At 38.0% G+C, this 27,924-nt stretch overlaps 1 protein-coding gene and 1 long non-coding RNA gene across 5 annotated transcripts in view; one reads left to right on the top strand and one right to left on the bottom strand.

Moving 5' to 3' along the window:
• LOC115293572 lies at positions 1 to 9,561 on the bottom strand. Its single transcript, XR_003909508.1, has 2 exons — positions 9,527 to 9,561; positions 1 to 143 (listed from the first exon to the last, which is right to left on the bottom strand). It is a non-coding gene; the product is annotated as an uncharacterized LOC115293572 (long non-coding RNA).
• SPATA5 (spermatogenesis associated 5) overlaps positions 1 to 27,924 on the top strand; it is a 325,548-nt gene that overhangs the window by 272,629 nt on the left and 24,995 nt on the right. The gene's annotated exons all lie outside the window — the stretch shown is intronic.

The following is a 27,924-nucleotide window of genomic DNA, read 5'->3' as shown; positions in this document are numbered from 1 at the left end:
TCAGTTTTGAAAAAGGGCTTTATTTCTTTAATTTGTGCAGCAAGATGCTGGTTATGCCCATATGGTGCTATGTCTCTCCCAACTGAAGCCTTGTGTCTCTTTGGTGGCCACATCCTGCCTTCAGGCCAGCATTCATCTGCATGCTGTGGCAAAAGGAAACAGGCTTATTATATACCTTTTGGAAAAGAATTCCTTCCTTCGTAGGCTCTAAACTGAAGTTAAATCCCCCTATTTTATTAAAACATGCAAATCGTGTAACTTTTAGTAGGATACTATTAAATATGTTCCCAGAATCAGTATATCCAAATCAGCCATTAAGAACCTTATGACTTCTGTTGCACGGGCCACTCAACAGACTGCATCATAGTCACCTGCAACTGCTGAATTGTAAGCTTCCCTAAGAGATGATTTATGTCCTATTTTTGTATGCCCAGAACTTAAGCACTTAGTGATGCTTTATCAGTTTTTTACATAAAAAGAATGACTAAAGGAAAAATTGAGTGCTTCACAGGTCCCGATACTGTGAACTTCATACTGACTCTCATTTCACTTTTTTCCAAAAACCAACAACTATTTATACATCTACACATTTTTAAAAAAATAATAAGCCAGAAACTCATTATGTGCTCTTTGGTGATTTTATATACTTTATGATATGTTAACATATTAACCTATCTTAACAGAATAGTAGAAAGCGTTTAGTGGGAAAACATTCCATCATGCAGAAGTGTGTTGAAAAAACTAGTAAGAGCAACTAAAATATAAGCACATAGTATCGCTCTCCCACTGTTCTTACTTAAAATTGTATAAGCATTATCTCATTTGTGTCTTCTAACAACCCTTTCAGATAAGTACTACCTTGTTTCCTTGATTCTAAAATACCATCAGTTGTAAGAGATATTATCAAATTATTAACAGTTTTACAGTGACTCTGTGTGTTGGAGGCATAGGGACTTCCCATCTACTGTGCATGTCTATTTTATGACAAATATTAACATTATTTTTTTTACATTTATTTACTTATTTATTTTTGAGAGAGAGAGAGTGAGATAGAGTGCAAGTGGAGGAAGGGCAGAGAGAGAAAGAGACACAGAATCCTAAGCAGGCTCCAGGCTCTGAGCAAGCTGTCAGCACAGAGCGTGACATGGGGCTTAAACCCACAAACCATGAGGTCGTGACCTAAGCTGAAGTCAGACACTCAACCAACTGAGCACTCAGATGCCCCAATGACAAGTACTAATTGTAAATGTTAAACATTTAGAAAAGCATATCTTAGTAATGTTATTAAGTACTTGAGATATTGATATCCAAGCTACAAGATACAGAATGCTGGCATGGTTTTACTTGCAGGTGGCTCTGCATGTTGAATGCTGACTCCTGAGACACAGATATGTGGCATGTGTAGGGTGACCTGCCGAAATTGTCTGGACATCATAAACAAATTCATGAAACTTCCCATTAAACATAGTAACTTGAACACACTCATTTACATCTCTTCCCTTCTAAAACTGTACTAAAATGAAAGTGAAGAATAAGAAATGCATAAGCCAGTACTGACAAAGAGAATGAGGAAGAAGATGACAGCAGATGAAATATAAATTAGATTTTTGAAGCTGAACAATAAATGCGCGGTTAGAGAATGTTGAAACATATAGGCAATATATATAGGCTGATTGTCACAACAGAACCCAAGAAATCAGAATATAAGGTACCTTTGAAGAAAGGGGGAAAGGGTTAAAAACAGGGATTGCTGCAAGTCTTTACACAGAGGAAGTAGACGCCTAGATTTTTTTCCCCTGCTCCTCACAGACAGGAGACGACCCCCAGCAGAAAACTAGAGCTTTGTTTTATTTTATTTTTTCAGAAAAGTTGAACTCCAGAGGTTCTGGACATGAAGCTGACAATTCTATCTGTGGGTGGAGGGAAGGTAACATGTCAAACCAAAACAGAGTATTAAATGAAAATATACACACTTTATGCTATGTTTTCCAAGCCCCCTCCCCTGCTCTGCTCCTAGCACGCTGTCAGACAACCAAATGATGGAAGATTACTCTCTGGAGTCTAAAAGAACAGCTCTGCAGGTTCTCAAATTGGAGCAGCGCAGACTGCCAACTGACAAGCCTCATCATGCACACAGTTTTCCATTGGAATTTTAATGTCTCATTCCTAAATATGAATGGAAAACTAGGGATCACCGGTATTTGAAGAAAGCTTCCAATATGATAGACACTCTAAAACACAGGGAAAATAGAGAAAGTGAGGGAGCAGATAAAAAGATAAGAAAAAGTAGAGCCATGAAACAAGCACCACAGACTCTACAAAAGAATATTCAGTTGTTCTTTAATTGAAATTTGTAAATGTTCAGGTAAATTTATTTAATGCAGTAGAAGAATTGGAAGAAAAAGTTGAGTAAGTCCCCCAGAAAATTAAGCAAAGAGACAAATGAGAGAGAATTGTAGAAATGGATACAGATGACTAATTGTGGACTGAGAAAGAGCAAACAGAAAAATCAGAGGAGAGAAAACTGTGAGAATTTCCTTCCAATAATTGAAGAACACAAGTTTCTGTATCAACTCTGCAAAGTGTCCAGCCCCCAACCTCTCGCATACAAAGACCAGGAATTTGGATTGCCACAGTATTCTCTATAGCAGCCGTAGAAGCCATAAGACAGGAAAGCTAGGTATCTAAATTTCTGAGAGGAAATGATTTCCAACCTAGAGTTCTGCAGCTAGCCAAACTGTGAAGTCAAATGTGAAAATGAACTAACTACATTTCAGAGATGCATAATCTAAAGCAAATTTATCTCCATGTACTTCCTTGTAGGAAAGCTACTGGTGGATGTGTTCCACCAAAAACAAAGAAGAGACATGGGATCCAGGAAATAAGCAGTTCAATACAGGAGAGTGGTGTGAAGGGAATTCCCATGGTGGTGTTGAAGAGAAGTTCTAGAAAGACACACACACACACACACACACACACACACACACACACACACACACTTTTAAGCTTCCCTGTATAAGCTGGCAAGAAAGGGCATTCTTATCAAGTTGTCACTATTTGGCTGAATTTGCTTTCCAATTGAGAATAAATAGTAAGGAAGACTAGTATGTGAAGATTACATCAGCTACACTTGGAAACTATAAAAGCAAAATATTCTTTCAAAAATTGATCATATGTTCTTTCTACCTCCTCATTCCAGTCCAGAGCTGTGTTTCTCCATGAAAACTTTATTGTAGAATTCAATGTTAGTTTTTTCTATCATTTTTGAAACTAAAGATGAGTAGTTTTCAAAAGATTTAAATAGTAGAACCTTTCCCCCTCCTTCAAATAAAATGTTGTATGGAAAAACTGTTATATAGAAAGATAAGAATGAATCTGTTTTGGTTGGGGCCTGTCCCCTCTACATACTTTTCTCTCCTCCTCCGGCCAGCCCCACTGGAGCACCTTGGAGATTCTGCTGAGCCGTTTAAAAACCATTGTGTAGCCAAAACTATTGAACACATGGCTGATTTCATTATTATTTCCCAGAATTATAACCTGTGCACCCATTAGTTTCATGAATCAAGAGGCAGAACATCCACGTGGCATTGCTTACACAGTGAGTTTGTCTATCTTACACAGTGGGAAGTGCCACTAAAATCCCGTCATGACAAGTGTGCACCTATCAGTCTTGTTTTTAATAAAATGCCTTTGCCTCAGTTTCAGATAAAAGTTGGAGCCTCCAGTTTTTACATTCCTGACATTTTTAAGTTTGAAATTAGTAACTTATATGTCCTTTCCCTGGTAAGCAAGAGCTCCGGCAAACACAGAGCGTCCAGATAACACTGTATTTGGGGTGGGAAGTCCTGCATTTTAAGTGCTCCTGGTAATGCATCCTTTGTCCCTCTTAACGCTGTCCTTTCTTTTTCCCATGTCACTCCTGTAAAAGCAACTGTCAACAGATTTATAGTTTTAAATACCTTTCCAGATACAATCCCCTCTGGTAAATAAAACTAAAAGATGAGATTAAGGAATAAAAACATAACTTAATGCTATGACAATTTGAGTTTTTGTATAGTGTTGTCATTATGAGATAGCTGTGACATGGGGTTTGAATCTGCCTCCATGCCATGAAACTGTAAAACCCAAAGCAATAGCTTTTCTGTCTGAAAAATGATTTGTCATTGGTGAGTATTAAAATAACCAACTTTATTGCCTTTATTACCTGCATATTTTCTGTGGGGAAGGGTAGTCCCTAACCAGACATTTTGAGAACTGGCTGATGTTTCATATTTATTTGTAAGGCTTAGAAATATAATGAAGATATAACTATAAATCTTTTATACCATGTGCATCAAAGAATTTAAGTTTATATTGCTTTCCCATTCATCTATTCCTTTTAGATTCTTCAACTAAATAATGCAGAAAACATAGCCTATGAAATAAAAGAGGAACATAACATTTTAAAAACTCCACGTATAATTTTGAGAATTAAAACCTTAATCAAGAGCCTATCTTGGCAGACAAATTATTTTAACCTGAAGCTTGATCAAAGTACATTTAGAAGAATACTCTGCATTGCAGCTAGAGATAGTATTATCTTCTTATGCTCAACCTAAAAAGCAGGTGCACAGATTATGATTTCAAGTCAGAGGGTAGGTTTTCATCCTGAACACTATGAAATTAAGTTACATGTAAAAAATAAACAGAGCAGTCCATCATTCTTATCCCTCAATCTTTCTCTGAGGAGACTTTTTGTGACACCTGTGAAGAAGCAGAGCCATGGAGTTATGTCCACATAAGTTACAGGATACACCCACATTTAACACAATTGACTGATGACATCCTTACCCTCTACTACAGCACTATGCTGGAGAGTGACTGTAGCACTCCAGAAAAAAGCCCTCACCTAGGAGCTCTATTTCAAGGTCAAAGCATAGATACACCTTTAAAGAAATTTATACCTTCCCAACTTAGCAAGAAAATAGTCAGAACAGCTTGAAGATAATGTATCTTTAGCTCCCTTTCCATCTCCTGGCTTTCCACCTGTGGAAACAGTTTAAAATAGCCATTTTGGGTCAGGTTTTTTAATTTAAATTTTTAAAAATGAGGATCCTTTTGTTATCAAAAATTGATGGCACTAAGGAATTCTTGCTAATGGAACACAGCAGTGCATAGTTCCCGGGAGGGTCCCTTTGAATTTTGCCCTTGATTTAGGCACCACTCAGTCACTGTGGCCTTGCATGCAAGCCTCATTTTATGTAGCTTGAAGGATGTCCTAATCCCTCTGAGTGAAGCTTTTTCCTTAGTCTTCTTTGCCTTCTAGTGCTTACTCACTCCTGAGCACAAAATTCCCTGGGTACTTGAGACTTACTGTGTATTTGATGGAACTGTGATGCACATATATTTAATAAACTTAAGCTTTCTGTTTGCCATTTGTAACATACTAGAAAGTCATCTGAGCCATACAGTTAAAATTCTACCCTGCACATTATTTTTAATATGTCACTTTTTTTTCATGTTCCAAAATGAAATTGATTAATTTTGGTTTTCTCAACAAAATGAGTAAGACTTCCTTACCAAAACCAGTTTTGAAAGGGTTAGATAATCAGTATTTCAAATGCTAAGGATCGTGTTGACATTAACAAGAACACACTGTAGTACAAAGTGAAATTCTTTGAAGTATTGGCAAGAATGTTCTTTCCTATCAACTTATAAATGTTTCTACCAGTCAGCAAAGGCAGTGCAAAATTTCATCACTTAGTCTTGATGCTCAGATAATACCAGTAGTCAAGGTGACACTGTTGAGCTTCTGTCTGCTAGAAAATGGTTTGTTTTCCACTTTCAAAGATGGTTTTTGAGAGATAACGTATTCTCTGCCTGTATGGATGTAATGAAAATACCATTGTGAGTTTAGTAGACCTCTTCTGACTAAATACACACAAGGTCCATCTCTAGGATTTTACCATTTGTAAAACTTGGCTATGCCAACTATGTCTTGAATATATGAACTTCCCTTCCACATTCCTTTATGTTGGTTTGCTGTTTAACAATATCATTCCTGGGGCACCTGGGTGGCACAATCAGTTAAGTGTCCCACTTCGGCCCAGGTCATGATCTCACAGTTCATGGGTTCAAGCCATGCATTGGGCTCTCTAACACAGCATGGAGCACACTTCAGATCCTCTTTACCCGCTCGCTCTCTCTCTCTTTCTCTCTCTTTCTCTCTGCCACTTCCTCACTCACATGCTTTTTCTCTCTCAAAAAAAAAAGAAAAGAAAAAAATGTATATAATCATTCTTCTTCAGTCTTTACTGGGTGCCAAATGGCTGGATGCTAAACATTAGCTTGGGATTGCTTTGCTCATGGTCATCTTACATCAGACCCTCACTTACCAGTTTCAGTTATTCTCTGGAAGATACTCCAGAAGAGTTGGAACTTTAAGAATTGGAGGCAAGTTACAACCAGAAGGGGAGCATATCTACCTATAGAAACTTATTAGGATACATGGGATATAAGCCTCTTAAGCCACTCACAGTGACTTCCACTTGAATTAGGTTATAAATCATTTTTGTTGCAGAAAATATGGTAGATGAATCCATAGCCACCAAATTCTTTATTGGCCTTCACTATATGTTCAATAATGGGGTAATATATTAATAATATTAGGAATGTTTGTCACAATTTTGTTGAGCACTTACTGTGTGCTAGATGTAATAATAAGTACTTTACATAAGTTATCTAATGATTACTTATATAATGATAAAATGATTGAAATGCTGGAAGAACCCAAATATTAAAGAAGGAACAAAATATTAAATGTGCTTATTGGGTTAAGAAGCATCATTAGATAATTTACTTAAACATTCTTTATTGATTTTCAATCTGTAGATAAAGCTTAATTTTGGTTTTAGAACAGAAAACAGAGGGTATCAACACTAACACTAACTAACTAACAATAATAAAATTGAGGAAAAGAAGGGGACAGAGAAGTACATTAAGAAAATGATATTAATATCCTAATATCACAAAGTAAGGAATCAAAGATATATACTCTCTGTAGTTAATGGAATGAAAAAATAGAGGTTAAAGTATATTGTTTAATGTTACAAAGAAGAAAGGGGAGGCATAAATAAGCTAAATACGTGTGTGTTATAATAGGACATTAGGAGACCATGTCTGCAATTGCTGAATCAAGATTTGAAGATAGGCAACCACCAGAAGAATTAAAAATAACAGAAGTATTTAAATAATAAGTAATTAGAAGTTAGTCTGGGGAATGGAATGGGGACCAGGAGGGGAGAGCAAGGGGTTATTGTTTTTTTATAAACTATTCATTATCCATTTGCTTATTTTAGCCATGTGCATCTATTAATTGAATTTAGAAAAGTAAAGTTTGGTTTTAAGAAAAGGAAAAAATGCTACCAAATTATGGACCTACTCCACTTCATCTTCATGTATTTCTAGGATGACTTGAAGTACCTTGACCAAAGCAAACCAAAGCAAATCAGACCTCAAGTTGGCAAGCCTTTAATTTATCATGAGTAACTGTTGGAAAAATTGAGCTTGCCTCTAGAGGTTTCCAGGATGAAATCTAACCCTCCCAGAAGGAAAAGATCACAAAGGTTCAACATAAATGGTGAAGGGAATTATGAGAACTATGTAGGAAGTCCAGAAAGGGAAATAAATGCCATGAAACTTCAAAGGAAAGAGAGAATACATCCAGTGGGGCAAAATCAGAAACATTTCATGGAAGAGTTAACATTTTGATGAGCCTTTAAAAGATAAGCATAGTTTTGTAAGGAAACTGCAGGAGAGAATGCATTTGAGGCAGAGACGTTCTGTAGAGCCCAGACATATACTGAGAAATGAGTTGTCTAGTGTGGGGAGGTAAAACTTAAAGGTCAGTAAGGATTATTTAGTAGGGAGCCTAGAATATGCACATTCTGTCGGCAAGATAAGAATGAAAAGAATAAATATTATTTACCAGCTAAGCACTAAAGAACTTTTGAAGTGGTATCAGAGCTATGATTTTGGAAAATTAGTCTGGAAGCAAGATGGCTAGTCAGGAAGCTACGAGAAAGTAAGGGTGGCATAAAATAGAATGAAGACAATGTAAATGAAAAAAGAGGACAATGAGAGTTAATGTCAAAATTATAAAAGTTGGTAATTGATGTATAACAAGAACCAAAGGTCAAGCATCAAAACTGACTTGGCCTGAAACCTGGGCAAATGGTAAATCAGCAAGTATAAGAATATGGTAGTTAAGTTTCTATTTGTTATAAGTAAAAGATACCAGCTAGAACTGACTTGAGCAAAAACAAAATAAAACAATTTTTCCAAACCAGACTTTGAGCTCTTAGTTTTTAAGGAATAGGCCTTTGGAAGACTAGGGTCTAAAAGGACTCCACAGTTCTGAACAACAGAAATTGTAACTGCTCTGCAGCTGTGAAAATGAATCAGCTACCCTCAGCTTTTCTTTGTTTCTCTCAGTGCCAAAGTCCCTGGAGAAAGAATGTGATTGGCTCAATCTGAGTCATGTGTCTGCCCCTGAACTAATTAGCTCTGATAAGGAAACAAAGTCATACCTTTATAGATAAGGCTGCTGGAAGACTAATTTTAGGGATATTTTCCAGAGAAGAGGAAAATGTGAAGTAGGCCATATGTAATTGATCAGTGTGTATATTCTGTTCTTGAATACACAGATTAGGTACACTTACTCTCCCATACTTCAACATGTGTAAACAACTATAAATGTACTCTGCCCTCCCCAACTATCAAGATAGCATTCAGAAGTAATATTGTGTGGAGGCACCTGGGTGGCTCAGTCGGTTAAGCATCTGACTTCAGCTCGGGTCATGAGCTCACAGTTTGTGGGTTCAAGCCCTGCATTAGGCTGTGTGCTGGCATCTCAGAGCCTAGAGCCTGCTTCAGATTCTGTCTCTCCTCTCTCTGCCCCTCCCCCACTCATGTTTTCTCTCTCTCTGTCTCTCTCTCTCAAAAATAAATGAACATTAAAAAAATAGAAGAAGTGATACTGTGTGACCATTGTTTTTCAAGTCCATAATCTTCTGGTGACTCCCATTCTTTCTGTGGTTCCATCTCATTTCCATCTTGCCTGTGGCCTTGCAAGATGCTATAACTTAGGTCTTTTGGTTTTCAACTTGGAAGAGGTTCAGGTGCAACTCTTCTTTGTCATCCTGAATCCGGGTTCATCTGACACCAGTTGCCTCTACCTAAGTTCAACCCCAACAAAATCAAAGTCATGTATATTTTTTTATGTTTATTTTTGAGAGAGACAGAGTGTGAGCAGGGGAGGGGTGGATGCTTAACCAACTGAACCACCCAGGCCCCCCAAAATCATATATCTGACATGCACCGGAAGTTGGTTTTGTGTCTCCCCAGACCCCAGAGATTCGGTCTGTCTCCAAAAAAGATTAGTGATGGCATCCCCAAGGCAACCAGTGATTGGAAGATTCTGATTGGAAAGATTACAGTGAAACTAAACTAACCATTCAGAGCAGACAGGCCCAGAATGAAGTAGTACCTTCTGCCTCTTTCTTGATTGTCAAAGCCTTCAAGGAGCTGTCAAGAGACAAGAAGCGGCAGTAAAACATTAAGCACAGTAGAAATATCACTTTTGATGAGATTGTCAACATTGCCCAACAGATGCAGCACCAATCCGTAGCCAGAGAACTCTCTGTAACCATTAGAGAGATCCTGGGGACTGCTCAGTCTGTGAACTACAATGTGGGTAGCTGATACCCTCATGATCAGTAGTGGTGCAGTAGAAGTGTGCCTGGGTGCCACAGTCAGTTGGGCATCCAACTTCAGCTCAGGTCATGATCTCACAGTTGATGGGTTCGAGCTCTGTGCTGACACCCTGGAGCCTTCTTTGGATTCTGTTGTCTCCCTTTCTTTCTGCCCCTCACCCATTTGTGCTCTCTCTCTCTCAAAAATAAACATTAAAAAGATTTTGGTGGTTTTTTTTAAGTAGTGGCACAGTAGAATGCCCACCTAGCTGGGCTACAAAGGAAAATATTTCAATAAAGGATCATTTGACAACCAAAAAAAGCTATAACTTAGGGATTAAATTGTAAATTTAACTATCACTAGTATCCTCTATGTACAATTAGTTAGAGAAAGGAAGAAGGCAGAAGCTAATGACAAAATATTATTTAAAGATAGGAAAATAAAAAGGAACAGAGTAGGATTTTTCTTTAGATACTATAGCTAATAGCTATAATCAAGAACAAAGTGGCAAAGGCTACACTCATAATTTCTGTACTTAGCAATGGGGCCATAGTATTTATGACTTACTTTCTCCACTGACATTTCATGTTCCTCTTTGCCTTTGAGTAGTATTTCATCAAATCAAAGTAGAGTTCTTATATAATTGGCATGACTCAAATCCCCTACATTTCTAAAGAGTCTGAGCTCAGTGGAATCGTTTGTGTAAAATTGTGGTAATCATCCATCAGTTCTAACCAATGTTTATGTTAGTACAAGATGTTCTGCCTCAAAGGTTACCAGAATCCAACACCAACTCATTATTAACTCAGCTCTGTCCTCTTTGGCTACAATATCTAGTACTACCCCCATCCATTCTGAGACTGAGTCTGCAAATGAGACTCAAAACAGTACTTAGTTTCTCTACTAGAGGGTTTAATTAAATATCCTTAGCTGTGGTATGAAAGGTAGAATTAAGATAGACATGACTAGGGGCACCTAGGTGGCTCAGTCAGCTAAGCATCCAACTCTTGATTTTGGCCCAGGACATGATCTCATGGTTTACAAGACCAAGCCCTGCTTCAGGCTCTGCACTGACAGTGGGGAGCCTGCTTGGGATTCTCTCTCCCCTCTCTCTCTCTGCCCCTCCCTCACTCATCCTCTCTATCCCTATAAATAAATAAATAAACATAAAAAAAAAAAAAGACATGACTAGAAGCCCAGATAATAGCCCACATGAAGAAATATTAGGGCCTAAACTTGTATTAGTTAAAGATAGTGAAATGAAGGATATTCATTAAGCATCTAGGAAGCAAGACTGAGGAATTAATTAGTTAAGAAGATAAAAGAATAAACTCAGGTAGCTACTGTTGGGTGATGAAAATACCATCAAGTGAGAGATAAAATATAGGCCAGTTTGGGGATAAAAGTAATAAATCCAATTTGAGACATTTTCAATATCAAGGGCTTTTGAATCATCTAAGAAGAGACTCAGCAGATGATAGCTGAATAGACAAATTAAGAGATGATACGAAGAGAATAAAGGAGATTACCCTGTAGAATGCATAAAATGAGAACACTAAACCATTCAAGAAAGAACCTGGAATACCAAAGTCTAAAAGGTAGACATAAGAAACATAAGAGAATGATTGGACAGAGATGGCTTCTGGAAGCTGGTGGGATAAAGAACATTCCCAAATGCAACTGAAAGACTCAGATCTATTGAGTTTAACAATATGTAAGTTGTTAGTGACTTCACTGAGAGTATCAATGGAGAGTAGTGAGGGCAAATCTAGATTGTGGAGAGCTGAAATTAAAATGGAATGTGAGGTATTGATGTAGGTATCTCTTTTAAGAAATTTGAACAAAAGGAGGAATGAGTTTAGATTGGTATCTAGAGGAATATTGGCGGGGTAGGGACTAGGATGGGAAAGATGGGCATGTTTACAGGCTGAGGAGGAAGAGTCTCAGGGAGACTAAAAATATCCAAGAGAGAAAATAGGGAACTGAATAACTAGTGAAGGTCACCGAGGATTGGGATCATGAGCACAAAGAAAAGTTTGGCCTTTAGATGACGGAAGGGAGCCCTGTCCTACATTGTTAAGAACGGGTGGATATGGATGATTTTGTAGATAGGAAGCCTGGAAAGTTGAAAAGGAGATTGGGTTCAGTGATCTGCAAGCATCAACTTGAATGTATTTCATGAGTCTTTTAGTTGACCCAGAGAATTACTGAATCCATATATAATGAACTGTTGTAAGATTGATTTTTTTTACCCTTTACTGTGTGTAGTATAATACATAGATAAGCCCAGTCCCTCTTTTGAAAAAATAATAAATAGAAATTAAAGTTTAAAAAATGTAAACATACTGAGTTTGAGGCATCTGTGGATCCTCTTAATGGAGTTGATCATCTGGACTAGTTTTCATTTTGTTGGAATTTCTCTTCAAATGAAAATATGATCCATTATGTAAAATTTTAATGAACACAGATCTATTACATAAATAGAAAGGAGAAGCTCTATATGTGTGGATGATCATATGCTTATAGAAATAGGATTTTTTAGTATCATTTAATACTATTTTCTAGGTAAGAAAGACTGAATATGGTGATATGACAAATGATCCTTTAGTTTCTTGGTTTTACATACTTTCTGTTTAGGTCATGACCTGTTTGTGATAGTGATCTTGTCTATGCAACATTTTTGCTGAAATGAAACTTCTACTATAACTTTTTTTTTTTTTTACATTCTGACCTACTTGATAATCTAGTCTCATATTCAGTATCACAAAGAATGAGTCTATATGTTAGTTGTAACTCAATGTAATTTTAAAGAGTTTTCTCAATTATTTTAATATTTGCCCTTTTGCAATGATCTGAGAACCATTTCCACTTTCTAGAAAAAATACCTCTGTAATAGCGTTAAAGCTTCAGAATCTTAGAGTGAATTGATTGACTTAAGTGTTTAGCTCACAGGTTTAATGAATGAAAAATTGAATAAATTTTTGCAAGAACTTACTACACTAAAATCTCTCTGGTTATATCAGGAAAGAAGTAGTATATGTTCTTTTTGGAATATCTGAAACCATTGAATCTTCCTCTAGTAACAAATACTTTCAAGTCCCAGACACTCACCAAAACCCTCACTGGAAATGAAGAGACCTTGCCTACTTCCTTTTACATTGGGTATGAGTTTTGATTTTTGATAATAACAAGTTCAGATCAGTGCTGGTTTGAGACAAGGTTCAGATTAATTATATAAAAGAATTCATTTTTAAAGAACCCTATCAAGTGCTTTAGGCACTGATTTAGTCTGGAAATATAATCATAGGACTCCCCATTAGAATAGTTCATGTATTTGAGAGGCCATCAGGTAATACAGGATGTCATTCTTATATGAAGAACTTGAGGCAAGAATCTGATTGATCAAGAACCATCAATTGATCTCACAAGAGTTATCTGAAACATTTTGGTCAAAGTTCAAGTTTACTGAGGGTCATATTTTCACTAAGAGGAAGATTCCCAGAATAAGTTCCAGGGTTGAAATAAAACAATTCATATGCTGCATGACTAAGCACAAGCACATTTACTGTTGTTTCTTAAGTTATACAGATATATTAGCCTTCACATCCAAGAGTGTGGGAAACAGTTTGTATTTTAATTGAATTATATCCACCTTAGTTTTCTCCATAGTACTTTTTTTTTCAGATATACCCTTGGATGATTTTTTTTAACCTCATGGTGTTCCAGTTCACTGTAAACAACCATGGTGACACATTATAAAAATATCCTTTTTCTACCCTGGAGTCTACGCATTCACATTTCCTAAATGACTTTGGGAGCCTGCAAAAACCAAATGATTAAACTCCTTAGGGGTAGTGCAGATGAGTTTGCTAGCAGTGTTTGAGTAAAGTTCTAGTAGCCTCTTCCATTGTCTTTGGTTTGTTCTTTAAAACAGTTCTTGCCTACAATTATTTTTTCATTATTTTAGTCTCTTTGGGGCCAGGAAAGTAACTAGGAGAGGAAAGAAAGTCCAGTAGCAATCTGACTTACATTCTTAGTTAACTGACTTACTTGGCTTATGTCTTAATTTATGTCTATGAAACTAAAAATATAAAGTATGTGATAAATACATAATTACAATATGATGCCTTTTCTTGGGTATGTACATTCCAGAAATTGGCTATATTTCCAAAATTGGGTGGTTTGTATACGGAAGTTTTAAGGGGAAATTTTAAATCTTAATCTTTATGTTTCTTATATAAATGGCACCTTGTATCTTGTGGATGCTGAAATAGACCTCAAGGTTTAGCACTGTGGTAAAGAAATCTGGAATTTATTAATGATTTCCTCGCTGCAAGCTCATATTGTCTCTGATTAAAAAGACAGTTCCATTTAAAGCTTCAACTAGAAGAAATGTATATGTAATTGTATATGTGTGTATATATATATCTGTGTGTATCTATATGCATATGGGCAGTATTGCAGAGATAAGGAGCTCGGTCTCAAGGAACTAGGCAGACCTGGATTTGAATCCCATCTCTGACATGTACTAGCCTTATGGCCGTCATATGTGTAGTAGTTATAGTAATAGTACCTACTTCTCAGAGTCATTGTGAGGATTAAATTATTACCGGAATATTTTATCTCTTAATTTGAGTAAGCACATGGCTGATAAGTTTTTTTAAAGATGTATGAGTCCTATTGTTTTGTAAAACTGCATGTATCAAAATAAACTATTTTTAAAAGTGGCATTTGAGGTATTAAGCCTGGAGTGAACATCCTAATACAGAGACCAGCAGATCTTTGAACCCTCAGGCCGCCAGTGGGCCTGAACAAAGCAGCAGGAAGGGAGCACTCCACGGGCCAGTCATGTCATTTCTGGGCCGGTTTTCCTCATACCTGTTTTGAGGATTATAGGGGTTGTTAATTACAGTTCTGTCTATTTTTAATACTTTGATTTTATTTTTTTGACATGATTAATCCTACGTGTTTTTTTTTTTTTTTAGTATATTTGACACACAACGTTACGTAAGTTTCAGGTATACAGTATAGTCATTTGACAACTCTGTATGTTCTGCTGTGCTCTCCACAAGTGTAGCTACCATCTGTCTGCTGCATTACAGTATTATTAACTATATCCCCTGTGCTGTACCTTTAAGTCCCATAACTTGTTCCTTTCATAACTAGAAATCTGATACTTTGACAATAAAGCAAAAAAATTAAAAGAATGACTATAACAAATGTGGAAGTAACCAAGATGTCCTCCAGTAGGTGAATGGATAAATAAACTGGTACGTCTAGACAATGGAATAGTATTCAGAACTAAAAAGACTTGGACTACCAAGCCATTAAAAAAAAAAAAAGACATAAGGAACTTTTAAATGCATATAACTAAGTGAAAGAAGTAAATTCTGAAAAGGCCGCATAGCATGGTTCTAACTATATGACATTCTGCAAAAGGCAAAACTATGGAACCAGTAAAGAGATCAGTGGTTGCCAGGGATTATGAAGGAGGGAGAGATGAACAGGCGAAACACAGGGGATTTTTAGGGCAGTGAAACTACTCTGTGTGATACTATAATGATGGATACATATTATTATACATTTATCCAGACCCATAGAATGTACACCACCAAAAGTGAACTCTAATGTAAACTATTAATCTTGGGTGATGATGATGTGCTGATGTAGATTCATCTATTGTGACAAATGTACCACAGTTCTGGAGGATGTTAATAATGGGGGACACTGAGTGTATGTAGGTATATGGGCAGTGTCTGTACTTTCCACTCAGTTTGACTATAAACCTAAAACTGTGCTAAAAAAATAAAACCAGGATGAGAGGAAATAAAAAGGGTGTTCACGGAGCCTGCCCTCGTGGCCACTGCCTGTTGTGTGCACTTGGCCTTTCCACTCTCTGTGGACCTCCCACTTTTCCCGCCTCAGTCACTTTTATGTGGATGTTTAAAGCAACTTTTTTCCTGCAGTTAGTTCCTAGAAACTGAGCCATAAAGGAGACCATCACAGAACACATCACTGTTGAAAGAATTATATTTCCTATGCAAACAGTATCATAACGGATGATTGCATTCCTGCTCAGAACTTGCCATCAAATAAAAAAGTGTGCTCCAAGTTCTATATTATAACTATGTTCTATATTATGAGTGGATACTACACCTTGATCGGGATCCTGTATACTGTGGATGAGTGGTCCATAAAAATACGACTCTGGAAATAATCATCGTTTATCACCATTTTTTGATAGTATATTCCTTTTAAACCTTCCTGGGATTGTTACCCTTGACACAACCTGTCTGTATCAGCTCCGTCATAAAGTACCCTTGTGGCCTGAGGGACAGGGCACTAGTACTGGCTTATCAAAGAGTTGGAAAGCTTGAGGAGCAGTTTCCTAAAGAAGATGGCTTCATGTGCTTAGATAACTAAGGAGATGAACTGAGATTATTCCCTCCTCCACCAAAAAAGAAAAATAAAATAAATGGAAGAAGAGAGAGGGAAGGGAAAAGAAAGAATACCGTATTTCCCAGATCAAGGTTGTGAGACACCTACCAGGATGTTTTGTAAGACTTTCAATACAGAAAAGGAAGGTCTGTGTTTGTACCATAACAGTACATTTAATATATAAAAATTATCTTGCTTCACAAAAACCACGACCATAGATGCATTGCACTTTTATATTCCCTTTGTTTCTGGAAGTCTAGGTCAAATGCTCCGTAAAGTTTTTATCACCATGTAATCTGTAAAGCATATGTTCTAATGGAAAATACTTCTAGCCCTCTGGTTTCCATAGAGGTGATGATGGGAACTTACGAATAATTCCAGACTAGAATTATGCTGCAAAGGATGTTTATAAAATGTTTAATTCTGATAAAGGGGATAATATTTTAAAAATCATTCTTGATCTCTGAATAATGCTGCATATTAATGGTTATATAGCATTTGGTTTCAAAAGTTTTTACTAGATAAACTTTGATATCTAGTGTCCTACTGGAAAAAAAGTAGAGATGCTCTTTTTTATAGGCTTAGAGAAGATCTGTATCTTTCAAATGAATGCTTCCTACCATTATTACCATCTTTGTGTTTATCTCCTGGAAAAGAAGGATAGAAAGAAAGAGAGAGAGAAAAAGAAAGAAAGAAAGAAAGAAAGAAAGAAAGAAAGAAAGAAAGAAAGAAAGAAAGAAAGAAAGAAAGAAAGGAGGGAGGGAGGGAGGGAGGGAGGGAGGAAGGAAGGAAGGAAGGAAGGAAGGAAGGAAGGAAGGACACCAGTTTTTCTTATTCAGAATCCAAAATTTGAGTCAATCCCAGTTTCATAGGAATGTTCTGTGTAATGGGGACTGAACTATCTAAATCATGGTCAGCAAACTATGGTCTGCAGGTTCAGTCTGCCCCACAATCTGTTTTTGTATGACCTGTAAGCTAAGAATAGTTTTACATTTTTAAGTGTTTGAAGAAAAATCAAAAGAAGAAAAATACATGAAATTCTAATATCAGTGTCCATAAAGTTTTATTAGTACACAGCTACATACATTCACTTACATTTTGCCAGTGGCTGCTTTCACATTACAAGAACAGATTTGAGTAGTTACAGGAGGGACTGTGTTCCCCACAGAGCCTAAAATATTTGCTATCTGCCCCTTTACAGAATAAATTAGCTAGCCCCTGATCTAAATAATTTCACCATCTACCACTCTACTCACATACTTCTTTGCACTTTCTTTTCCCATCTCTTTTTTCCCTTACCCCTTCCTCTTTTTCTCTTCACACACAGACATCATTTTTTAATTTGGCAATTATAATTACAAAGAAATCAAATTGGGAGCCTATAGTAATTGGTAAGCAGAAACACGTTTTAATTTCCCTTTGCCTCATCAACTCTTTCCTCCCTGTCCGCTTTCCCTTTCCTCGGCCACCTCTATATAGAATTCCTAAGGCCATGCCATGTTCCCAACATATTTTGTTTTTAAGGTGGAGGTTAGATCTTGATACATTTTTTAACTTCCATGGAAAGTTCCCTGTTAGTATGTGGTCCCATTTTTAACCTATTTGCAGATACCCCCGATTATCTAAAATCACTTTCACATGGGGCTGAGGTTAAGTTTTATTTCTCTTGGCATGTCTCTGCCACAGCAGACACTTCCTCTTTGCCTTGAAAGGACAAAACGATGTTCAGCTGTCTGGGCTTAGGCCCAGTATTTGATTTATACATTATTTAATTTCCTCCTGAAAATTGGAAGCAGGGCTTTCAGGAATGGAAGTCAGTATTTTTCATTTGTTTAAGAACACTTTTAGGTCTAATATAATCATCGGTAGTAGATGTCAGCATGATTGGGGGTGACTTAAGGTAAAACAAATAAAACATGAATACAAAGAAAAATTATTTGACAATGGAGAAGATCTGAAGTTTTGAAAAGTCATTATTGTATGTGTTATTCAGTATTTTTGTGCTAGTGCTAGGGTTCATTCCACAAACTTTCCTGAGCTACATTTTGAGGCAGCTGCCTTTACCCATTGGGGAAGAGACCTCTAACCATTATGTTATAGTTGAAATTTTGGAGTGATTAGAAGTTCAAGGAGGACTTAATATGACCATTCCAGTAATTTTACAGAGGATTTTTGGTTTCTGTCTGAGCTGCTACTGCATTTATCTCCACAGTTAGGTTTGTGCACATGTCAGGATATATATGCCAAAATGCCTTGAAGTTCTTACAGCAGTGAACTCAGGAAATTAAAAATTAACTATGGAAATATCATTTCGTGTTCTGTATACACTTTTGGATAGCGTATTCCTTTTTAAATCTTCCTTAAATCATTGTTGCTCTTAGGGTACAACCTGTCTCCTTTTTACCACCAAAGTTCTTAAAAGTCTGGCACACCTAGTGCCTCCACTTCTCACTCCTCACACATTCCTCAAACCCTGACAGATGGCCTCTCCCTCCCTCCGCTGCTGAGCTGATCTCACTGAGTGTTTCCTCATCGCCAATCCACGAGCCAGCTCTGAGTCCTTGGCTTCCCTGGCCTTTCTGCCCATCTGCCAGACTTCATACCCCCTTCCTGAGGGTATGAAAACCTCTTCCAGTTTTCATCTGGGCTAATGTGGCTTCCTCCATTTCTTCATCTCCTGTGCACACTCTTCTCCTAGTATCAAGCTAAGCTAAAGTATTCTCAGAGTTGTGTTTCTTGCACCTCTTCTCTCCCTATACTCTTAACCTTTTCCTTCTCATCCTTCCTCGGTGTCTGAGACACTTGAAGAGAACTTAGAGGGTTGCAAGGAGCACGGTTTGAACCCTCCCCCCAGTCAACAACATTTGAGTCCCTGAGTTTAGTTCGCCCTGTGCCTTGCTAGGCCTTGCTCAGGCGTGTTCTCCCATATGGAGCACCATGCCGCCAACACTACCATCTTCATCCTCACATTCCTTTAAAGCTCATTCCTGAAGGAGTCCTCAGTGTTACTGAGTTCCCAGTCAATATTTTCTCTTTCTCACATGAGCCACAGTGGGGACAGCCTGATATGGTAGATAGAGCAAAGGTTCTAGCATCAGGCAGACAGTGGATTTAAATCTTGACCCACCACTTGCCTGTTTGTGTAGTGTTGGACAAATTTGCCTAAATGCTATAAACCTCAGTTTCTTCATTTATAAATGGTGAAGGGAAGGGAAATGCCACTTCCCTCAGGAGCGTATGGGTAGCTTAGATCTGTGAAAGTCTCGACCACTTGTGGTGGTGCCGGTGGTAGTAGTAACTAACATCATCCTCCTCAGTCTTATTCTTCCATCCCAGCATTTCACGCTTCTCATGTCAGGGACTTGACTTCTCTCTTTCAGTAGGCATTTATAGAATTGTCTCCCACTTCTGAATTCTAGGCTTCTAGAGGCTATCTTTATATTCCCTTACTCCTCAAGAGCATAGAACAATGACTACGTAGGCTCTCTTATGTGAATTGAGTTTGATAGAATAGCCCTTCTTCTCCCTTAGAAGAAATTATGGCTTTAAGGCGTTTTTAGGATTCAGAACTGGTATGTGTGTAGCTCTGTCATCATATTTTAGTGAAATATTAGCATACTAAACAGTCATTGTTAGAACTGGCCTTTGAAATGGTTGCACTTTAATTCCTCAGAGACTTAGGACCTGTATATTAGAGCTATCTTAGATAGCCTGGAATAATTCTTATTTTTGAAAATACTACTTTGTATTTTATATATAAATGCTATCCGTAGTAAAATATATCTTAAATGAGAAAATTAATACATAATGCTCTTATGTTAAAATGTGGCTATCTTTGCTTTTATACTTTCCGATTTATAAATTCAAAGCCAACTGCACAGGTTTCTTTAGCTTAAGTAACTAGCCGTTTTTCTTTTTACACAATGTTTTTTTCTTATAAAATCCTTATTTTCTATCTCTGAATATATTTCTGGAAAGCAGATTTACTGCTTCTCAGAGTGTCACTTTTTCATAAAGCGCACATTATCCTGGTTACAATAACCTGTGGCTCTTTGTTCGTTGGTCAGAGGACTAGGAGTGTAGATTAAAGTTCTGCTGTTGGTTTTTGAAGAAGGAAGTAGGGAAAGAGCCATCGTGCCATTGCTGGTTGGAACTTCTGTGGCAGGGCCCTGCTGCGATTTGTGGATGTGACAGACCAGACGGGCATTGAGAGGCCTCAGGAAGACAACACAAATCCACTTGGAGTACTTTTCAGAAGTTCCGGCACCCCACGGTCACTGAGGCCTCCTCTGGTCAGGCATTCTTCAGTCACAAAGCCCTTTTGGAGCCGTTTTGCAGAGCCCAGTATCAGGTGGTGTACTCAGAGCTCTGAACGAGCTGTGTTGCACCCAAGTGTAGGAGACGTCTGCGGCGAGGGCCTGGAAAGTGGGCTCAGCGTAGCGATGGGGTCAGGAAGGGAAGGGGTGGCCAAGGACAGACTGAATTCACCCTGAGAACAATTTCAGGAATGATTTGCAACCACTCAGGAATATAAAATAGTATCCTGGCTGAGAGTTTTGTTTAACATTCCAGTTAGCTCTAATCTCTACTTAATCTCTACTATTTTTATTTGGTTACTAGGTATTTAGTGCAGCACCATATTGTGGAAGGCTGGCCAAGAGCATACTTCAAATCAATAGTAGTCAAAGCTGGCTCTACTGAATCTAGATTAGAACATGAGCAAACAAGTTCAGTGACTCTGAAGTTTGTAGGAGAGTTGTTTTTTTGGCTTTTGGTAAGCCTTAATATTCTGCCAAAGCAGGATATTTGAAGTAAAGTACAGCACCTGCTCTAAGGCCTAAATGCTACATTTGGGCAAAAAACAAATTGTCAGGGCAGAAGTCCTAACTTCATTTAACATTGTCAAATATCAGACCTTATTCTCTTCATACATTCTTCTTTATTTCATTGTCTTCATTCATTCAGCACATATTTATTGAGCACCTATTATGTGTCAGGTAAAGTGCTAGGCACTAGCATATGTTAGCAGACAAAATAAACAAAAGTTTCTACTCTGTATGTGGTTCATTTTCGGGAGGGGAAACAAACCATCAAAAAAAAGAAGTTAAAATGCAATATATGGGATGACTAACAGAGAAGAGAGCAAAATAAATTGGAGACGAGACAGCAGTTTTAAATAAGGTGGCCAGGGAAAATCTCACTTTTCTGAAAAGGTGACATTTGAATAAAGACCTAGGCAGGTTAGTTATCTGAGGAAAGGGCATTTCAGAAGAGGAAGAAGTGCAAATGACTTGAACAAGACTGAGCTTTTCATGGCTAAGAACGGGCAAGAAGCCAATGTCACTGGGGTAAAGAGAGTGTGGCGGTGTCAGTGTCCAGCTGAAGAAAGCAGGAGGGCTGATGGGTATCAAATGCTGCTGACAAACCAAGCGTATTGCGAACTGAGGACTGATCGTTGGATTGTGATCTTGACAGAGCAGTTCGGTAGAGGGTTTCCATGAGCATTGGGAGGGGAGAAACTGGAGAACAACATATAAAGGCAGCTCTTCCAAGGACTTTTGCTGGTGGTGGATTGAAGCAGGTATGGAGATAAGGGAGGGATTATGCTTTTAAGACGAGTAATTACAAAATATTTTTATGCTGGTGGGAAAAGTTGATTAAATGTGGGGAATAATTAGAGCAGCAAATTTTGACTTAGGAAAGAGAGAATGGAATTTAGTGCAGAAATAGAAGGACTGGTGTTGACAATCAAGGTAGTGCATCCACTGAAACAGTAAGGAAAGGTAACGTGCAAGTACAAGTAAATGAAATAGGGCGGATCGAATGGTGGCAGCGTACTGAAAGTTCTCTTGTGACATGTAGACGAAGTTCATTTGCGGTGTTTGAATAAAATCCACAACATTCCCATCATATGTTCATTTATTCGTTATCTCTAGAGCTGTCCCCAAATTTGGCTAGTTTATAAATTATTCATATATTTTTTTCCCTTTTACTGAGCAAAAACTTGTCTCCTACAGCACTCATCCACCTTCTGCCTTCTAGAGTCTAACAGGGCTGACAGTTCCAGTCCTTCTCCAGGAGTCTTTTGAGCACTAGAGGACTGACCTGATTTCTCACTGCTGACCTCATTCATTCTGTTTCAGTTGGCGTGTGGTGTAAGCCCCTCTCATATCTAATCTCTCTCCTCAGAGGAGTCAGGCTTATTTTGTCAGTTTCATTTGCTAATCGGGACTCATTTGTCCTGGACTTTGGGGTCTTTTTTCTCCTATGCCTGTTTTTTTCCTACACATTTAGTGTTTTTTTTTATAACTAACCAGTATGCCAGCAAGGTTTTCATCTGATGTGTTTATCCCACAGACAAAGCACAGCTATTAAAGAATCGCCTCCAATCCAATCTTTATCCACTAGTTAGTCTCTTGTGATAGGATTGTCAGTTCTAAGTTTTCACATGACTCCATGTAAATCAGAAGATTTGGTCAGATTAAATGTTATGGGGCAAAGAAAAAATATATATCACCAATGGATTTAAGCCTGGATGATTGGGAGAATGATGTATCTATCCCTGAAAATGAGTTAGTGAGGCAGGCAGTTCTCAGATCAAGGTGACACATCTGATGTTAAATACCTTGGTTGTAAGTGCCTAGAGAGAGGCCTGAGCTGAAGATGAATGTTTCAAAGATATTTGCATAGGAGTGATATTTGAAGACATGAGAGTAGATTCATTTTTAAAGAGGTGATAGGTAAAAGACTAGAAACTGGAAGCCAGGAATAACGTATCTATATTGGAAATGTCTATCGCATGTAAGCATGTAATCTTCTGAGAATTAGAAGCTAGTCTTAGAACATCATCATGTACATGAAAAACTGATGTAGGAGAACCACGCTGGTTTGAATCAGCAGGATAAAGAAGAGTCCTGATTTTCCTGTTATCACTTCCCTAAATCCGCAAGTGCTCCATGTCTGAGCTGACCTTAATCCCACTAGTATCTCGATTAGCACTACTACTGCCTTGACCATTACAACAGACTGTTAGTGGCAGTAGTGATAACCAGGAGGTAGTGACAGAGTGTGAGCTTCAATAGCCAGGCTTTGGAGAAAAGGCAGGTGGGTTCTGTAGCATGAGGCCACTTGGAGATGTGCAGAGGTTCAGTGCTAAATAGAACTGGTAGAGGCTGGAGGCCTTCAAAGGTCGGTTGGAGCTGAGCAAAGTGGAAAATTGGAGAACTGAGGCAAATACAGGAACCAGAAAATATGATTTTTAAGACTCACCTTTTTTAAATGCTCAACATCACTCATCATCAGGGAGATACAAATCAAAACCATAGTGAGATACCACCTCACACCTCTCAGAATGGCTAACATTAACAACTCAGGCAACAGCAGATTGGCAAGGATGCAGAGAAGGGGGACCTCTTTTGCACTGCCGGTGGGAATGCAAACTGGAGCAGCCCCTCTGGAAAACAGTATGAAGTTTCCTCGAAAAATTGAAAATAGAACTGCCCTACGACCCAGCAGTTGCAGTAACTAGGTGTTTATCCAAGGGAAAGGGATATGCTTTTTTATATATTTTTTTGGCAGCAATGTGAATGTATTTATTTTTTTTTATTTTTAAAAATAGTTAATTGTCAAATTGGTTTCCATACAACACCCAGTGCTCTTCCCCACGAGTGCCCTCCTCCATCACCACCACCTCTTTTCCCCTCTTCCCCTCCCCCTCCAACCCTCAGTTCATTTTCAGCATTCAATAGTCTCTCAAGTTTTGTATCCCTCTCTCTCCCCAACTCTCTTTCCCTCTTCCCCTCCCCCTGGTCCTCCATTAGGTTTCTCCTGTTTTCATGTTAGACCTATGAGTGCAAACATATGGTATCTGTCCTTCTCTGCCTGACTTATTTCGCTTAGCATGACACCCTCAAGGTCCATCCACTTTCCTATAAATGGCCATATTTCATTCTTTCTCATTGCCATGTAGTACTCCATTGTGTATATATACCACATCTTCTTGATCCACTCATCAGGATATGCTTTTTTAAAGGGTCACTTGCACCCCAGTGTTTATAGCAGTGCTATTGACAATAGCCAAAGTATGGAAAGAGCCCAAATGTCCATCGATGGATGAATAGATAAAGAAGATGTGGTGTATATATATATATATGCAATGGAGTATTACTTTGCAATCAAAAAGAATGCTTGCAATTCACAGCAATGTGGATGGGACTAGAGGGTATTGTGCTAAGTGAAATAAGTCAGTCAGAGAAAGACAAATATATGACTTCATGCATATGTGGAATTTAAGATACAAAACAGATGAACATAGGTGAAAGGAAGTAAAAATAATGTAAAAACAGGGAGGGGGACAAAACATAAGAGACTCTTAAATATAGAGAACAAACTGAGTGTTGCTGGAGGGGTTGTGGGTGGGGGGATGGGCTAAGTGGGCAGGGGGCATTAAGGAAGTCACTTGCTGGGATGAGCACAGGGTATTCTATGCAGGGGATGAATCACTGGATTCTACTCCTGAAATCATTACTGCACTGTATGCTAACTAACTTGGATGTAAATTTAAAAAAAAAAAAAGACTCACCTTTTTAAATTTTGAATGAGCAGTGGTTGAAAAGCAAGCTTCTGTAATCATATCCATGCTACAGTGAATAGGAGCATCTTAACCATGTTCTTTGCTTTTTACTTTTGTCCTACTTGACCATTTTAGACCTTGATCAACATATAAATAAGTCTTAAAAAGGAACAAAAGACTGGAAACAACTCGCATGTACATTACTTGGGACCTGGTTGAATAAAGTTTGCAGTTGCAAACAGTAAGAAATAGCTCTCTGTATCACTGTGAAGTGATTTCTTGGATAAATTGTTAAGTAAAAAAGGCAGGGCAGAGAAAAGTATGAATAGTATGCTAACATTTAAATAAGAGGATGGCAAGAGGAGGTAAGAACGCTTCCATTTATCAATACATCCCAGCCAATAAATGGAGAAGGAATAACAAGAGCACCGTTTTGCAGTCTTTAATGAAGTAAAGGACTTAGACAATCACAAGTACCCATGAAACCATAGAAAACTACTAAATCTTATGTATCCCAACATCATGTATGAAGTATTTGTTCCCAAAACATCAAGCCACTCAAGCCTCTAGATCTTACTATAAGTTTACAGGAAATAGAGGAGACAGAGGACAATGTTAAATCACACCACAGAGATGCCATCAAGAAAATAAAGAACTGTATAGGACATATAATCCTGTTTCTTCAACACAAATCATAAGGAAGAGAGGGAGAGACTTTTTTAGAAATGAGATACCTCAACTAAATACATATTTTGATCCCAGTTCAAACAAGAGAGCTATGAAATCATTTATGAATAAGTGGCAGTATTTTAATACTAAATATTGATAATACTAAGGAATTATTGCTGCTTTAATGTGGAATAATAATGTGGTCATTTTTTTAGGAAAAAATCATTCTTTTAGATATATGTTGAAACATTTCTGGATTAAATATTAAATATATTAAATATGCTGCGATTCTGGGATTTGCTTCAAAAAATGTAGTGCAGGGGCACCTGGGTGGCTCAGTTAAGCGTCCAGCTTCAGTTCAGGTCATGATCTCACAGTTCGTGGGTTCGAGTCCCGTGTCAGGCTCCGTGCTGACAGCTCAGAGCCTAGAGCCTGTTTCAGATTCTGTGTCTCCCTCTCTCTCTGACCTTCCCCTGCTCATGCTGTCTCTCTCTGTCTCTCAGGAAAAAAAAATATTTTTTTAAAGGTAGTGCAGTGTTGGGGTGAGGACTAAAGTGTAGGCAAAACAAGGCTGGCCATGAGTTGCTCATTGCTAAAGCTAAGCAACATATTAATGAGAGGTTACTGTCCTTTATTGTCTCTACTATTGTGTGTGTTTGAATTTTCTCTAGTTTAAAAAAAATAAAGGGAGGGAGATACTATTATCTCCCTAAATGTTTACTAAGGAGTTTAGTTTCCTCTATCTCCCCTTTCTCCTCTATTCTCAGGGGCAAGAATGGGGCAGGTTTACACAGTGTGGTGGAGCTGTCATGAAAGACACATCCAGCTGTCTCTCAGCCACTTAGCTGGTACAATGAAGTCAGAGCACTCCAGGCTTCACTGCTGTCCATTTCATTCCTCTGTTCCTTAAGCCTTGTCAACACACATTTCCAGTTACATGCATTTCCAGTTACAATTGAATTTAGGGACTGTCTCCAAATAAAATTTCCATAAACTTCCAAACTAAACAACTCCAGACTTGAGCCTTGTATGTATTAGCTATTTGTGGCCCTTCCCCCGTAAAAAGTAAGTTTTTATTTGCTTTCTTTTCTGATTTTCATTGTGACTTCTCCAATTGCTAAGAAAGAGAATGGATTTAACACAAAGATAACTTTGACTATAACCTGTGCTGGAATCATCATTCAAAGAATAGCTTTACTTTTTCCTATAGATTCCATAATCTTTCCAAAGAAATTGACTGGTGGCCCCTAAGACTTTTCAACTTTATCATATTTTGGATATCTGTGGCCTGGAAATCAAATATGCAGCTCAGAATGTTATCTGAACCCCCGATGAGCAGCGTGGTCTAAGAAAATGGCAGCTAGAAGCCGGGGAGGCCCTTGCTCCACTGGGCACAAGTTCCAGAGTGGCATCTTCTCAACAGAACATTTAGAGGTAATATGCTGCCAAGAGAGAATTTGAGAGGAAGCAGTGTATAAGCAACACAAGTTTACTTGTCCATAGAGAAAGAGAAAAGCCACTTTTTACACCCTCTCTTTTATTCCCTCCATTCACCAACATAAGTCTGCCATAGATCACCTGTGCTTCCAGCCTTTCCAAGGATCTTCACTTTCTGCCTCCAAAAAATTAGAGTTGCCATGTCATCACAGTGTGACCACACACACACACACACACACACACACACACACACACACACACACACAGTTGATTTGGTGCACGGGAACCACCTACCTCAAGTGGCCCCGTCATCATGCCCTTCTCCCTAGCCCGAGTAATTGGACCAGGCTACTCTCAGACACTTTCCATGAGAGTTTTGATCACTGGAACTGAGAAAATGAGGACTTTGTAGTGGCTGAAGCTGTAAGATATGAAGCATAAAAACTGTACTGCCATGTTTTTTACCACATGGGGAAAACCGTTCTATTGTTAAAGAGGAATAAAACCAAACGAAGTACAGAGAGAAGCAGAGAATCCTGATAGCATTCCAGTCCCTGGTTCCAGTTGGTCTGCCGAGCCCAGCCTCACTCTTGTCTTTAGGTTCTGTTAGATTCAATCATATCCTTATAATAAATTCCTCCTTTTGATTCAAATTCGATTTCTGTCCCTAGCAGTTGAGCCCTAATATACAGCAGATGTCACAGCCGATTGCACCTATTTGCAAACACAGGAGAAGCTGAATGTAGTGTGAAAACTACTGATGAGTCTCCTTTGATTAAAGTTAGCCTGGTTGTATTTGTTATGGCAACCAAAGAATACATAGCCTTAAAGTCTTTTCAGGACTTGGGTTTCTTCTTAAAGAAAATGAATCAAAAGTGTTCATTAAAAGATTGATATAAAAATTTAATAATTCTGAGGTTAACCTAAAAACTTAGCCTAATCTTCCATGAGAACATTTGTGTATGTGTGTGTGGGTTTTAAATTCCACAAATATTACTAAAATGAGCAGCCGGCAGAAAGATGTTTTAAAATATTCTGTTTCAGCATGTAAAATCTCGTTTTATTACAGAATTCTT

Source organism: Suricata suricatta, chromosome 1 (assembly GCF_006229205.1).
Source record: "Suricata suricatta isolate VVHF042 chromosome 1, meerkat_22Aug2017_6uvM2_HiC, whole genome shotgun sequence".
Classification (NCBI taxonomy): Eukaryota; Metazoa; Chordata; class Mammalia; order Carnivora; family Herpestidae; genus Suricata; species Suricata suricatta.
This window is presented reverse-complemented; position numbering and strand designations above follow the sequence as displayed.